This window comes from Taudactylus pleione, unplaced genomic scaffold (assembly GCF_031769625.1).
Source record: "Taudactylus pleione unplaced genomic scaffold, aTauple2 ptg000006l, whole genome shotgun sequence".
Classification (NCBI taxonomy): Eukaryota; Metazoa; Chordata; class Amphibia; order Anura; family Myobatrachidae; genus Taudactylus; species Taudactylus pleione.
The window spans coordinates 14,600,711-14,615,646 of NW_028284409.1; the positions used below are offsets into that span (position 1 = coordinate 14,600,711).

At 47.1% G+C, this 14,936-nt stretch overlaps 1 protein-coding gene across 1 annotated transcript in view; it reads left to right on the plus strand.

Annotated features, from left to right (window-relative positions):
- Nucleotides 1–5,200: 5,200 nt before the first annotated feature.
- The window catches only part of CCDC28A (coiled-coil domain containing 28A), a 35,120-nt gene continuing 25,384 nt past the window's right edge, over nt 5,201–14,936 (plus strand). Inside the window, exon 1 of the mRNA XM_088453826.1 lies at nt 5,201–5,285. The gene's annotated coding sequence lies outside the window, so the exon portion shown is untranslated. The remainder of the gene's footprint in view (nt 5,286–14,936) is intronic.

Here is a 14,936-nt window from a genome sequence, read left to right on the forward strand (position 1 = left end):
AGCGGTAAGCCCTACACAGTTACAAACACACAGCCGCCAGCGGCAGCTGTCTGTTTCTCCCATCCCATAGTGCAGAGCAAGAGCGGGCCTGGAGGAGTGGACAGCGGCGGTCGTCGGCAGAGGCAGGGATCAGGTAAGTTGCTTTTCTGGCACAGCACAGGTGGGGGGAGCATGGCTACTAGGGGGCAGGGCCGTAGTTAGGGTAGTGCGACCGGTGCCATCGCACAGGGCACCACAGGGCAGGGGGCGCTGTTTGGGCCTGTCAAATTTCTGTTTATTATCATTCTTGCTTGTAGCTTCCTCTCATTTCATTCCCAGCATCTCCTGGCCTCTCCTATCTCTTCCCTGGCCCTTCCCCTTGAAGCCATGGCCCTTTTTAGGGTGCATTATGTCCCTTTGGAAAATGAGGGGGGCGCCAAGGGGCACTGTATAAGGAGTGGCCGTTACTGCGGGCACGTTATGGGGGGGATGGACGCTACTGGGGGCACTGTATTGTGGGGGCCTCTACTGAGGGCACGTTGGGGGGGGGCTGGGCGCACCTGGGGGCACTGTATTGTGGGGACCGCTACTGGGGACACATTATGGGGGGGTGGCCGCTACTGGGGGCACTGTATTGTGGGGGCTGCTACTGGGGGCAAATTATGGGGAGGATGGCCGCTACTGGGGGCACTGTAAAGAGGAACTACTACTGGGTGCACTGTATAGGGGGGACTACTACTGGGGGCACTGCATAGAGGGGACTACTACTGGGGGCACTGTATAGGGGAACTACTACTGGGTGCACAGTATAGGGGGACTACTACTGGGGGCACTGCATAGAGGGGACTACTACTGGGGGCACTGCATAGGATGACTACTACTGGGGGCACTGCATAAGATGACTACTACTGGGGGCACGTCCTGAAATTATGGGGGGCGCCAGTCCATTACATTGCGGGGGCGCTCGGATCCCTAGATACACCCCTGCATAGTAGATACTGAAAGCAAACATTCACATACTTTTACCACTCACAGGTATGTAATATTGGATCATTTTCCTCAATAAAAATGAGCATGTCTCATTTGTTTGATTTGGTTTTCTATATCTACTTTTAGCACTTGTGTGATAATCTGAGGTAGTTTTAGGCCAAATTTCAGCAGAAATATAGAATATTCTGAAGGGTTCAAACTTTCAAGCACCACTGTATAAACCATACTTGCCTACTCTCCCGAAATGGTCGGAAGGCTCCTATCTGTGCAGTGCTTTAAATCTGCCGCAGATTGACAGCAGTTTGCCATCAGAAAGGGGTAATCCACCGAGGTTATAGACAGAAAATATATGATGGACATCGCCATCAGACTTCTATTGACGCTCAAATCCGATGGTTAGCATGTCCATTGGATTGCAATAGACGGTAAAACTGATCCTTAGTAAATTTACCCACAATCTGTACTGATCTGCTAACTTTACTTTTATGAAAGACAATAATATGCCCCCAAGTCTTTGCAAGCGACTGGAATAGGTGATACAATCTTTATCTCTTGATGGTAGAAAGGCTTTTGATTTAATGATTTTGGATAACTTGTTTGAGACAACATAGATTATTATTCCTGGAGCACAAAGTAAAACTCTTGGAGAATTTATATAGACACTTTCACATAAAAGCGTCTATTCACGCAGCAGTGAAAAGCCCTGTTTCACAAAGCACTTTAGACAGAGCCGGCCCTAAACGATTTGGTGCCCTTAGCAAGATTTTGGCTGGTGCCCCCTAGCAGATAATGCCACCACACCACACTCTACAGAAACTCTTCCCCACCTCTTCAAACATAAATTTTCACTTATCTGCCTTTCTGTCAGAGGACACAAAATTGTTCTTTCTTTCTCTCTCACAACACCCCTCATCCCACAACCTTATCCCAGCACAGCACCCTCATCCAGCACCCCTTTCCCAGCACAGCACCCCTCATCCGGCACCATACTTGCCGACTCCTCGGGAGAAGCCTGGAGAGGAGATTCTGCAAACATCTTCAGGGGGCAGGGCCGAACTGTAGATGTCATTAGGCCCTGCCTCATCACAGGAAAAGACAGCGATTCGCGGGTCCGCAAGGAGGGGGCAAACATGTGCTTCCTGGTGGAAGAAATTCCTACCATTACTCTTGCTGCCCGGCAGGGCCGGCTCGAGGCATGATCTGTCAGTGCTCTCGCACAAGGACCCTAGGACCGCTATCTGGCCGGCACCATGTGAACACCGCCCTTCACCTCCACATTGAAATTATAAGTATACAACCTCAGGGGGAGGGAGCGTGGGAGGGAAGGGGCAGAAGGACAAGGCAGTGGGAGTGTAGAACAGGATGGCTCTGGGTGGCGAGAAACCTAGTGCTGGCCCTGCTGCCATGTCAAGATGGAGAGGGTGGCACGCAGCAGGAGAGGAAGGTAAATGCTCCGAGCTCAGCCCGGTGCCTGGTGTGGCTGTCTCTCAGCTGTCAGTGTCTGCCCGTTGCATTGCCGGCACACATGCAGCCAAGCAGGGATGTGCGGTGAGGTCAATGGATGGGGAGGCACTGGCTAGCATTAGAGCCAGATTTACAGACATGTATGAACCTGCTCCACAGATCTCCCCCTCACACAGCTACCCCCCACACAGATTCCCCTCACACATATCTCCCACCAGCACAGAAGATTCCCCCCTAGCACAAAAGCTTACCCCCTCACACACACAGATTTCCCCTTAGCAGCGGACCCTCCTCACCTTTTTCTCCTTTGTGTGTTTCCTCTGTCTGCATATGGCAATTTCCTTCAACTCCTCAGTGCTGCTGCCTAGCTCCGATGCCTGAGTACTTCCTGGTCTGGTCACCTGATCGTCAGAGGTGTCCATCAGAGCTCAGGTCACGCCCCTCACAGTGAGGCATGCCTCCATTAGCTCTTTTCTATGTGTTTTATTGGCAGCTTTGTAGCCCAGCCCCCAGCTCCAGGCAGTCTCTGAGTTATCAGAGGTGAGGCTGAGCTCTTATTGCCTCATCTCTCCCTGTATTTCTAGGGTGTGCTGCAATTTTTGTAAGTTATAAATATCTTCTTTGTATTATTCTAATCATTTTTATAGTCAAAACTCTGCAGTCTGAAAGGGAGTATGACGGGAGGCTCTGCCTCACTATATCTGGAAGTACTGTACTTCTTTCCAGCATCGTGGAGGGGCCTGCTTTTCGGACTGCTTCCCCAGACAAGTATTTGAGAATTCCACTTTAGAACTACTATATATTGGACCAGTATGATGTGATATGTATTGGAAATTACTGGTAGCCACTTCATGTTATACATGTATAGACCCCATTCATGGCTAAGGACTGGATGGGACATCGAAAGAAACATTGGAAGTACCGATGTTTTTAACATTGGATACAAAACATTGTTTAGTCCTAAACATTAGTTCTGGAACATTCATGTTATCCGATGTTTCTATTTTTTTATGTAAACAACCTACTTAAACATATAATATACTAATAAACTCCTGAAGTCATACATATTTTTAGTTGATAGAGGCTTACAGTCCAGCGGTTCAAATAAACAGCGGCACTCAGAGGTTTTAAAAAATGCAAAACTCCTTTATAAGAATACATGCCTACTCTCCCGGAAGTCGCGGGAGGCTCCCGATTTTTCAGGCAACACCCCGCACCCTCGGTAGAGTAGGCAATTCTCCTGCATTCTGCCCACTTCCTAGTGAAGTGGGCAGCATGGAGAGAATTTCCACGGCGATCGCGGGTCCCCGTGTAGGGGACGGGGCTTAATGACACAAGTCTTCAAGAATCGTGTCATTTATCCCTGCCCCCTATTTAAATTTGCGCCAATCATGTAAATTTACAGTGAAGGGGCGGGGCTTAATGTTGCGACTCATCAGGCTTCGCCCCCGTCGCAACCCACTGGCTTCTCCTCCACGGGCATCTCAAAAAAAGTAGGCAAGTGTGTTTATAAGATCTGTAAAGACCTGGTACTTCTTAGGTAGCATACTACAAGCAGTCCCCATGAAACATTGGCATTAAATGTGGTATTTGTGCTGCCGGGACGCAGGCATCTAGCACCACGGCCGTATCAGTGGTTGCCACAGCTGGTGTTGCTGGAAGACTGCGTAGTGTAATTTTTGAGCTCCTCGCTGTCTGCTCCTCGTGGTCCCGGCGGTCACTCACTGGGTCGGTATCTTCTCTATTTAGAGCGGGGTAAGTAGCATCTATTTGTGGCTTCGGGTTTTTTATTTTGCTACATTATTGTCCTGAGGACGTTCTTTATATATATATATATCAAAACATCGACTTACACTGCTGACTGTATGTATTAATGGTGGTTTAAATACACTTATTTATTGGAGTGCTGTACCTTTGTGCCAGGATACGGTCAGCCACGCCCCTAGCAGCACACATGCATCCAGTCAGTCACTGAGAGCAGCACCAGTGGCAGTAAGCCGGGGATGGGACTGCTGTATGTGCTGTTGCTAATTGGCTGTCCAGAGTGTCTTTCGCTATGTTAGCTACAGCCCCCAGGAGCATGCGCGAACGCAGCAGTATGTGTAAACTGTGTACTGAAATGTCAGCATCACACACACAGTAACTGCAAGCACCCACAGAATTAAAAAAACAACATCAAAAAAACATTGGAAACCATCGGGGAAACATCGGGACAGAAATCTAGCGAATCGATGGTGATGAAACATTAGATTATCACCATTGCAGGGTTAAACATCGAACATTGGAACCATCAGACCGATGTTTTCGATGAAACATCAAATGATTCTTCCCATCCAAGAGTTTATTTCCTCAGCAATCATCATAGCAGATCAGAGGCATGCGTTAGACAGGGGTACCCCTATTCCCATTATTGATCACTATAGCTTTAAATCCATTGTATATGTGGAAAGTCATTGTGTAAATCGTTGTGGTAGTAGAAAATTTGGTTATATGACCTCGAGTTTGTTGATTAGTAATCACTAATAACACTTGTGTGACACCAAGCACCTGCATACTTAGCATCGCTTTACAACTGGAAGGCAGCAGTCACAAATACGTAGGCTATATACTGTGTTTGTGTGTATATATATATATATATATATATATATATATATATATATATATATATATATATATAAAATCACCGCTCTACTCTTTATCTATATAGCAGTTCACATTTTAGTCCACTAGGGGCCATACTCTGTAGTTTTACTTTCTCACGTCTGGTAACTTATTTTCCTAGGAACCTTTCTTTTCCGGCATTCGTTTCCCATCCGGGGTATTAGGAGGGGACTCTGCTGTGCCCAATGTCGGTGAGTGTGTACACAGCTGGGGGTGGGTATACATCTGATGTACTGCTGCGGTCCTGGTCCCATAAACACATGTATTGTAGTGAGGTCTCTGTCAGTTCCTGGCTGTGTGTGTATAATCCCCTTCTGCTGTACAGTGCGGTGTAATGGCTGCAACTACTGTATGGGGCCACAGTGCCGAGCAGAGCCCTCATGTACACAGGGCTACTTACCTAAGATAGCTTCCGAATATAGCTAGGGCACCTGTTGCTTTACAGGAGGTGTAACACTGGGCATGCTGGGACCTGTAGTTTCACAAGCTATAGACTGTTGTAACCTACATAGCAAGCTGCAGTATTACTGTACCTGGAAAATGTAATGATGGTATGATTGCAGTCTGTGCCCTTATCAGGTACCTATGGTACTAGGGGGTGTTTTTATTAAAATCCAAATATCTGTGTTACTGAATTTATGATCTTTATCGGATTCCTAAAAAAATTAGGACAATCCTCTTGTTGCATGTATACAGCATGGATTACTGATTTATATATTTTTTTCTGACTGCCGAGGCTATGGCGTTGGAACAATTTAGGCTTGTAAATGTAATGATTACCATAGAGTTAATAATATTAAATTACGCAAGTAATGTACAATGATCAATTATTCACTATTTTATTAAAAAAAAAGGTATTTTATTTTTGAATATTTTAGCTGGTATCGCCTCCTTTTCCATAAGGGTTTCATCACAGTGATGGTGAACCTGAGGCTGCAATGCAACCTGAGATCATATTACTTCTGCTGCCAGAATCACTGCATGCTCTCAGGTTCCTGGGATCTAGTGTTTGGTCTCCTTTCATTTTTCTCATTCACACAAAAAAAATTCCACTGCTGTCCCAACTGCCTGCAGGCCACTTCCTACTGACTATTTCAGTAGGTCGTTATTGGTATGCATACAATGGAAATCTACTTTTTTTTCATTTGGAGAGCAGTTATTATCACATTGGTATCTCACATATGCAATATTTTTGTTAATTGTTTTGCTTCTAATTGAATTATGTATGCCATAAGCACTGACATTCGTCGTTACCAAGGGGTTCTGTCACATCGCAGAGTAGTGGAAAATATAATGGTACTGAACATTTAAACTAAGGAGTTAATGCAAAGTGAGACCTACGACAATTTGTAATGTAATTTATGTAAAATCAATAAATCTGCAGGCCTCCGTGGAATAACGAGAGTGTCCAATTGCGCCTGGAGTGGTGGGATGAGTGCGGGAAAGGACATGTACACGTAGGCAGAGTACAGCAAGGGGTAGGGTATGATATGTTGATGGTTTAAATATCGACGCTGGCATCTCGATCATGCAGAATCCCGAAAATCAGGTAAATACTCTAATCCTAATCTCTCCCCGGTGGTCCCTAACCCCTCCCCTCCCCGCAGCCTAAGAATTTTGGTTTACTTTTCTTTTAAGCCTAATAGTGAATACGTAGTCCACAAACAGGATAAAAGATTAAGATCATGGGCATAAGTGTATTTGATGTGTGCCTGGCAATACTTGCAACTTTTCACCTTCTAAAGAAACTGCCACAAGCAGAGAAATGTGATAAGGGTACTGTGCTTCTCACCCCTTGATGATCGCAGTTGCTAAAATATGCTAATGCCTTCCAAAGCACAGCTGAGCATAGGGACGCTCACTGCTGCCTTCTCATATCCATCTGACAACGTGCAACAGTGTAAACATTGGTAACATTGACCCACATCGGGCAGTCTCACAAGGCAAGTCTTACCAGCCGCAAACACTGCAGCTCTCCTGACACGCAGAGAGCGGTCATGCTCCACAGGAGATCGCAATGACTAATTTATGCTCGCCCACGAATGGCATTTAAACAGTCAGACACACCTGCTTTCTTCTAACCATTCCCATGCCCGTTAAGGCACTCCTTTTCTATTGTATTTGATGTGTGCCTGGCATAAGCCGGGGCATATAATGTTAGTGAAGAGATGCACACATAATGCAATATTTGCCACTTTGCATACATAATTGAAGTCTTTTAAGTGAATGCATTCTATGGCTGTGATTGAGGCTCAACACTGTCTAGCCCAAAGTTTGTTTCTGCTTGGATGTGGATCAATTGAGGCCCGCCTTATGCCTTTACAGCTCTTTCTAACTGAAGTCCACACATTTCTCAAACAATGTCATGGAAAGCAGACTAACAGTGACAGCCAAAGTTTCTGGCATTTTTACCTTCAAATTGTCAGCAGTCTGTTCGCACGCCAGATGGGGAGAAGGCGTGTCCTTGGGACACACCTCCAATTTATCACACTTGGGGGTGTGCCCAGCACTTACAGAGGTGTTAGGGTTCCCCCAAGCTCTCTCCTCACGGTGAATATATACCATGTGCATGTCACACCCAATTACGGTTTAGCCGCTTAAAGCATTAAGGCATTGTTTCCAACAATGATGCAATTTACCCAGATGACAGTGCTGCCACAGCCTAAAGAGTTCAGGAGTATGAAGATTAACTTCAGCATCTTCCCTGGTCAGCACAATCACCAGACTTGCATAACATCGAACTACTGTGATCAGAGGGCCTGATTCAGACCCGGTCGCAAGCGCTGAGTGCTCGCAACCGGGTCGATGTTTGCCCACTGGGCATACGCACGACGGAGCCGGCTCCGTCGTGCGCATGTGCGAGACCCGGCTAGCAATGGGTGCTCCGTCGCTCCGGGTCTCGCACCAAAGGGGGTGAGCTGTCGATGGTGATTGACAGCTCTCCCCGTTTGGTAGGCGTGGCTGGGGGGTAGCTTCACAAACGGAGGCGTTCCCAAGCGAACGCCTGCCATTTGTGGGCGGCCCCACTGACATCACCAGTGATGTCAGAGAGAGAGAGCTTCCGGCTCTATTAGAGCCAGAAGCTCTCTGGGGCTTGCGGTCACGAGACACTACCACAAGGGTCTCATCGCAAGCCCGATGGTCGCAATGGTCTTGACCATCGCCCTGGCCGCTCGCAATAGCTGTGGGTGGTCACCCACAGCTATGCGAGCGGCCAGGAGGCCAACAAAAAAAAACGCCCTGATTCAGAGCGAGCGCTCGTTTAGAGCGTCCATCTCTGAATCAGGCCCAGATTTTCTTGTCCATCTTTGCCAAAGCAGCATGAGGATATTCTTCATTAAGAGTGGTACAATGTTTCACTAGAGATTCTGGGCCTGATTCAGAGCCACTCGTAAGCGGCCGCTCGTTCGCTATGAGTGATGTTCGCACAGCTGCGCATGCGTATGGGTCATAATGCGCATGCGCAAACCAGTCATTGCGGTTGGAAATCGTGCGCTCACAAAACAGCGAGGGGCTGCTAATTTGATTGGCAGAATGTACCGTTTGTGGGTGGTAACGGGAAGGTGCTTGAAAACGGGTGAGTGGAGATCCGAACGTAGGCGTGCCTAACGGTAAAAAGGGCGTTTAATGGGAGTGCATAATTAGTAAAGGAGCGTCATCGACCACGTCACTTGGTTGTCTTTTAGCCTGAACTGCTCGCAGTGATAGCGGTAGGAAAAACCTACCACAAGCACTGCGAGCAGTAAAGATGCCTTTCGATGTACCCGATTAATCAAATAAATACCGGAGATGACGTGTGATGCGAACGGCAAAGGGGCGTCTTTACAAAATAGCGAGCTTATTTTTCGCTCGCTCAGACATAAAGGCGTCAACAAACCGCAATGAGCGAGCGCTCAGTTTAAATAGCCGGCCCCTTTTTTGGAACGACCATCCGCAAATAGCGTCCGGCTCTGAATTAGGCCCTCTATTCACAATTTTAATGAGTTTATGTCACAAAGGAATTTTCACAACGGACTCCATTCTTGTTCTTGCTGCCGAATTGAATTACACCCTTAGTTTAAAAGAAACTGTAATACAATCTGTTTGCGCAGGAAAAAAAACGTTTCCAGCTGGTGTAATGTAAATTGCACCTCTACTGCTGGCCATACACCTTCACGATTGTCCGATTTACAATGCGTCGTACGATTAATCGTGTAGAAATCCTTGTATTTTTTAAGTTGGATACGATCCGATGCGCGCTCCCGAACCTCCTAAAATGTATCGTATGATCAGATGTGCAGCCCATATGATCCGTCATATACGTATGCCGACCGTGCCGTGATTATTCACCATGCGATGCATCGTGCGTCCGAGCGGCATCATTTGTTAAAAAAAAATTCAAATAAATTATGCACACACAGGGAGATCCGTGATGCATGCATCTGTCTGTAATAAAATAAGCACAGAAGCAGGGATGGTTCAGTGAGAACCATCCGTGCATCTGTGAAAAAAAATAAAAAAGTCCTATGTAAGCACAGCCAGCACCGGGCTAGTTCCTGGTTGCCAAAATACAGGGGACAAACGATGTAGGGGTCCCCTGTATTCTGCACAATCGGCACTGGGCTCTGATCCGGTTCTGGAAATACAGGGGGAAAAATGCATAGAGTCCCCCTCCAGGGGAGCCCCTTCACCGGGCCCCTCAGCCGAAGCAATAACCCTGACCGCTAGTCAGCCCAGGCCAGGGATCCCTGGGGAGCTGGGGTCCCCCCCTCCAGGGCACCCCAGGCTGATAGCCCGGGGCTATCCCCGGCACTCCTGGGCGGTGGGTGCCGGGTTGATTATGTAGTGTGGTGCATTTGCAATAGTTAAAAATATTGTCTCTTGCTGTGGAACTACAAGTCCCAGCAAGCCTCTCCCGCATGCTGGTACTTGGAGAAGCACAAGTACCAGCATTCGGGGCATTACGGGCCCGCTGGTATCTGTAGTTCCACACTAGGAACTCGCTCAACCATCCCTTCATCTGTTTATTTTCTTAAAGACAGATGCATGCATCAGTCCTTCTTCTTCTTTCCTTTTTTACAAATGACGCTGCTCAGGGGACGGACGAACGATGCATAGTATCGTGTGATCGTATGTACAACGTGTGTCAATCGTGTGGCTGGGATTGCCAGGGAGCTGCCAGGCAGTTCAAGGGAAAACATAAGTTGAATCTTAACTTTATGCTGGCCATACACTTGTACGACCAGCATACGATATCAATTGCATTATACCTATTAAGAAATGCCGTTAAAAGTTGCTATAGGAGCTAAGTGTAAAGTGATGAAACTTAGGGCCTGATTCAGACCTGGAAGCTAGGCCGCGGAAGCATGCTATGTCCGATAATCTCTCGTTTGCGTATGCGTCAATATGCGCATGTGCGAGTCACCCACTGTGCTTGGGAATTGTGCGCTCGTAGTACACAGACTGGACACTAATTTGAGTAACAGCGCCGTTTGTGGGTGGTAACAGGGGAAGGTGCTTGTGAACGGAGGAGTGGATGTGCGAACGCAGGCGTGTCGGGGCGTTTTAGGGCTGTGCATAATTAGCAAAGAAGCGTCATTGTACACGTCACTTGGTTGAATTTTAGCCAGCACTGATCACTGCTTGCGGTGGGGTAGGGTCTACCTCAAGCGCTGCGTGCAGCACCGATGGCTCTTGATGTTACCGATTATTCACACACTTCATGGAGATGACGTGTGCTAAGAAAGAAAGGTGGGCGTCTTTATACTGGCGTGCGTTCGCTCTGCCGTCGCTCTCTAAGGCATAGAGGGCGTCCTTAAGCCATTCAGTGCGATGGCGGCATTTGCATACCCGGCCCCTTTTTGCAGCATGAGAGCGCAGCTTGGCGTCCGGGTCTGAATCAGCTCCTTAGTGTAGACCGCAATGCATGTGAGTGTATCAGTGAAAGTGTGTAATATATAGAGCTCTGTAACTGAGATGATTGTTCTTTCATACAACCTGTGAAAATTAATATGAAACTGGCTGCATGCGCCTTACATGATGTAAATATCTGCTGATGACTGTTGCATCCTCTCCTTCTTTTTTTATTTAATTTACATTGGTCAGATGCAACAAAGGGTGATTGTTACCTACCGGACTTCCTCTGAGCCTGGGCTGATATGTGAAATTTTATATAAACTTAATATTTAGATGGGTTGATTCACTAAACTGTAATTACCAATAAAGCGAAATATGCAAACAACGGTTACAAGAATGACACATAAAAGTAAATATTTTTGTTATTTGTGTAGCCAATAATATTTTATATATTAATGCAGGGATGGGGAACCTCAGGCCCGGGGCCGTATGAGGCCCGCGGAGTCATTTGGTCTGGCCCTCGGAGCTTTTCTCTGATAGCCTCATCTGGTTAACAGGGTGCCTAGAATGGCACCCTGCAGCAGAATCTATGCAGAAGTGCCGCCAAGAGCGTCCTTAGGACGCTTCAGACGTCACACTGCTACTCTTACAACTCCCCGGAGCATCCTGAGGATGCTCCGGGCATTGCTGTTATCTACCAGCGATTGTGGCCCCACCCCTGTGTGACATCACATGGAGGGAGTGTGACCTGCATCGGGCCCGCGAATAATGTTATCTATATCAAAATGGCCCTCAGCAGAAAAAAGGTTCCCAACCCCTGTATTAATGGGACCTATGAAGGTCAGATCATATTCATTGTAAACCTGGCATAGAAGTGCACATAATTATAAAACGTTTCACAAACTTCTCTCGCCACTGTGTTTTGGTAAGATGTGACTGCTGCATTTGTTAAGTAATTACAGTGTAGACCAGTGGTTCCCAAACTTTTTTGAATCGTGGTGCCCTAGAGTATCAGCATTGTTTTCATGGCACCCCTAAGTCAAAAGTTTGTTATTGAGAAATTCTGTAAAAAATGTAGTCAAGTAAATTGTGCTTACCTGTCATCCTTTTCAGTTATGTGGTGGTTGACCGGTTTAAGCTTGTGTTTGTCCACATACTTACATTACATTGACCATACATTTTTATTTTTTTATTCAGGTTCCATAGGGATTCACAGGGATACCATGTGGATAATGTGGTTGGAGTGATCCAGGCACCAAACAGTTAAGACTTTAAGCTCCCAGGATGCCTCTGATCCTCCTCCACATATACCCCGCCCCTGGCCACAGGCATTCAGTTGTTCGTCTGGTGCTGCAGGATTCAGACGCACCGTTGTAACGGGACTGCTCAGGCAGTCCAAAGTAACATCTCTTGGGTTTTTGGTGGGTCACGGCAGAGCTTCCTAGCAGCGATGCTGGGGCCTGGACGCATGGAGATGTCAGGTAAAGCGATTCCTTGCTTACAGGGAATTCCGCGCGGCAGTCCTTTCTTCCGGAGACGCACTGGAAATCGCTTCTGTGAGGGCCCGAAGCGACCGTGTCCTCCCTAGGCCACCGGGGCCTTATCGTTTGACGCCGGGGATCGGGAGCAGATACTTCTGCTGCCGTGAAGCAAGTGTATCCAGCTGGTTAATGCAGTTTACTACCCAGACGCAGTTCCTTCAAAGGTTTTCGCGCATCTGGGTCGCTCCTCCTACCCGCCTCGTGTATATGAGATGCTCACATTCCACTATCAGTGCGCTGCTGTAGCTGTTGGTCTCAGGAGGTTTTGGGTCAGTCTCCCTGTATACCTCTCCCATGGGTCAGGTATATAGTGCTCTATATCCTACCAAGCATCGTGTTTTGAGTAGTTGATTTGGAGCCCATTGCATATTCATTGTATGTGACTGTTTGATAGCTGCTCTGTTGATACTGCCTTTTATTTCTGACTCAGTTATAACTATCACTGTTTTTCTCCTCATCCCTCTGTTGCAGGTGTATGGGTTTTTTTTCTTTATACTTCATATTTAATTGTTATTTGTGAAGGCTATCGCATTACATTAGTTTGCATTGTTACCTTTATAATTGATATGTCAAATAGTAAAGGGATTCAGGAGGGGGAGGCCCCTGTGCTGGTTTTATGTAAATCCTGTTTGGCAGGCTTGTCCTCTCAGGACTTTAAAAAGGATGGTTTGTGCGCTGTCTGTTATAAAGAGCCACCTCACCAGTCCAGTATACCAGTCGCTGTACAGGAGCCATCTTGGGTATCCTCCTTGTCTCAGGTAATGAAGCAGTTTGTGGATCATATGGCTGTTCCCACGCTGCCTCCTTGTATGGGGTACCCACAGCATGCTATGTTTGCACCTCCTATACATCCTTCCTGGATGGATGCTTATGCCCACTCAAGTTAGTCAGCTGTTCTGAGCAGACCGGTAGTCACTAAGGCGCCTAAATGGAAGTTATCTTTTGGTTGGTCTGTTCATCATATGGATTCAGACTCATCGGAGGAATCAGATGATGCGCAGGGTTCTTCTTTGGGCAGAGGAGGACCATCCTTCTACAGTGGATGTTTCTTCTTTGGTAAGGGTGGTCCAATCAATCCTAGCTATACAGGATGATGAACCAGCTTCTAGTAAGAAGGCTCCATTGTTTAAACACCAGAAGGTGGTAAAAGCTGAGTTTCCTAAATCCGAGCAACTCACTCCACTTACTTAAGAGGCATGGGGTAACCCGGATAAACTGTTTAATATTACTAAAAGATTAGCATTGTTGTTTCCTTTCCCAGCTTCTGAATGTACTAAGTGGGAAATCCCTCCTACTGTGGATGCTCATGTGACACACTTATTCAGGAATGCTACGTTGCCTATTCTGTCAGCATCTTCTCTCAAAGATCTTACAGATAGGAAAATTGAAACATGTCTGAAGGCAATATTTTTATCATCTGGAGCTGTTACTCATCCAGCTATGGCTGGGGCTTGGTTAGCCAAAGCGGTTGAAGAATGGAAGGGGGCATTGGAGGATTCTTTACCAGAAAACAGCTCACATATATCTCCCACACACACGGGAAGCAGTCTCCTATTTGGGAGGAGCTGCAATAGATGCGGGATTCTTAGCTTCTAAAACAGGGATGGGGAACCTCAGGTCCGGGAGCCATATAAGGCCCGTGGAGTCATTTGGTCTGGCCCTCTGAGCTTTTTCTGCTAGCCTCATCTGGTTAGGAGGGTGCCTAGAATGGCATCCTGCAGCCTGAATCTATGCAGCAGTGCCGCCAGGAGCGTACTTGGGACGCTTCAGACGGTCACACCGCTGCCCTTACAGTTCCCCGAGGCATCCTCAGTATGCTCCGGGCATTGCAGTAATCCCTGACGATTGTGGTCCTGCCCCGTGTGATATCACATGGAGGGAGCGTGGCCTGCACTGGGCCTGTGAATAATGTTATATATATATATATATCAAAATGGCTCTCGGCAGTAAAAAAGTTTCCTCACTCTTGTTCTAACGTATCAGCAATCTAAGTGGTGGCTCATAGGGTCCTTTTGGTTAAGGTCCTGGAAAGCCGATACAGGGTCAAAGAAGGCTCTGGAATGCTTAACTTTTTATGGGAATATACTTTATGAAGCAGAGTGAGATAAGATAATAGCTACTCTGGCAGCTTCAAAATCTGCAGGTCTGCCATCTACGGCTACATTAAAGTCCAGGCAGTTTTTTCTTTTCGGTCTTTTCGTCCTCAGGGATGAGCAAAGGAACAATCTTTCTCCAGGTCGTCTAGTTTTCGCAGGACAACCAGGCAACAAACTAAGAGGTCTCGGCTGGCCAGACGTCCTGCTTCTAAGCCAGATGACAAACCCTCGGCCTGATGGGAGGGGGTCTCCTCCTGAGGGATCCCAGGGTGGGAGGCAGACTTCATTAGTTTGCGGAGTGCTGGCATCAAACAACAGATGCCTGGGTCTGAGAAGTGGTCTCTCAGGGGTATGCCCTCACCTTCCAGAG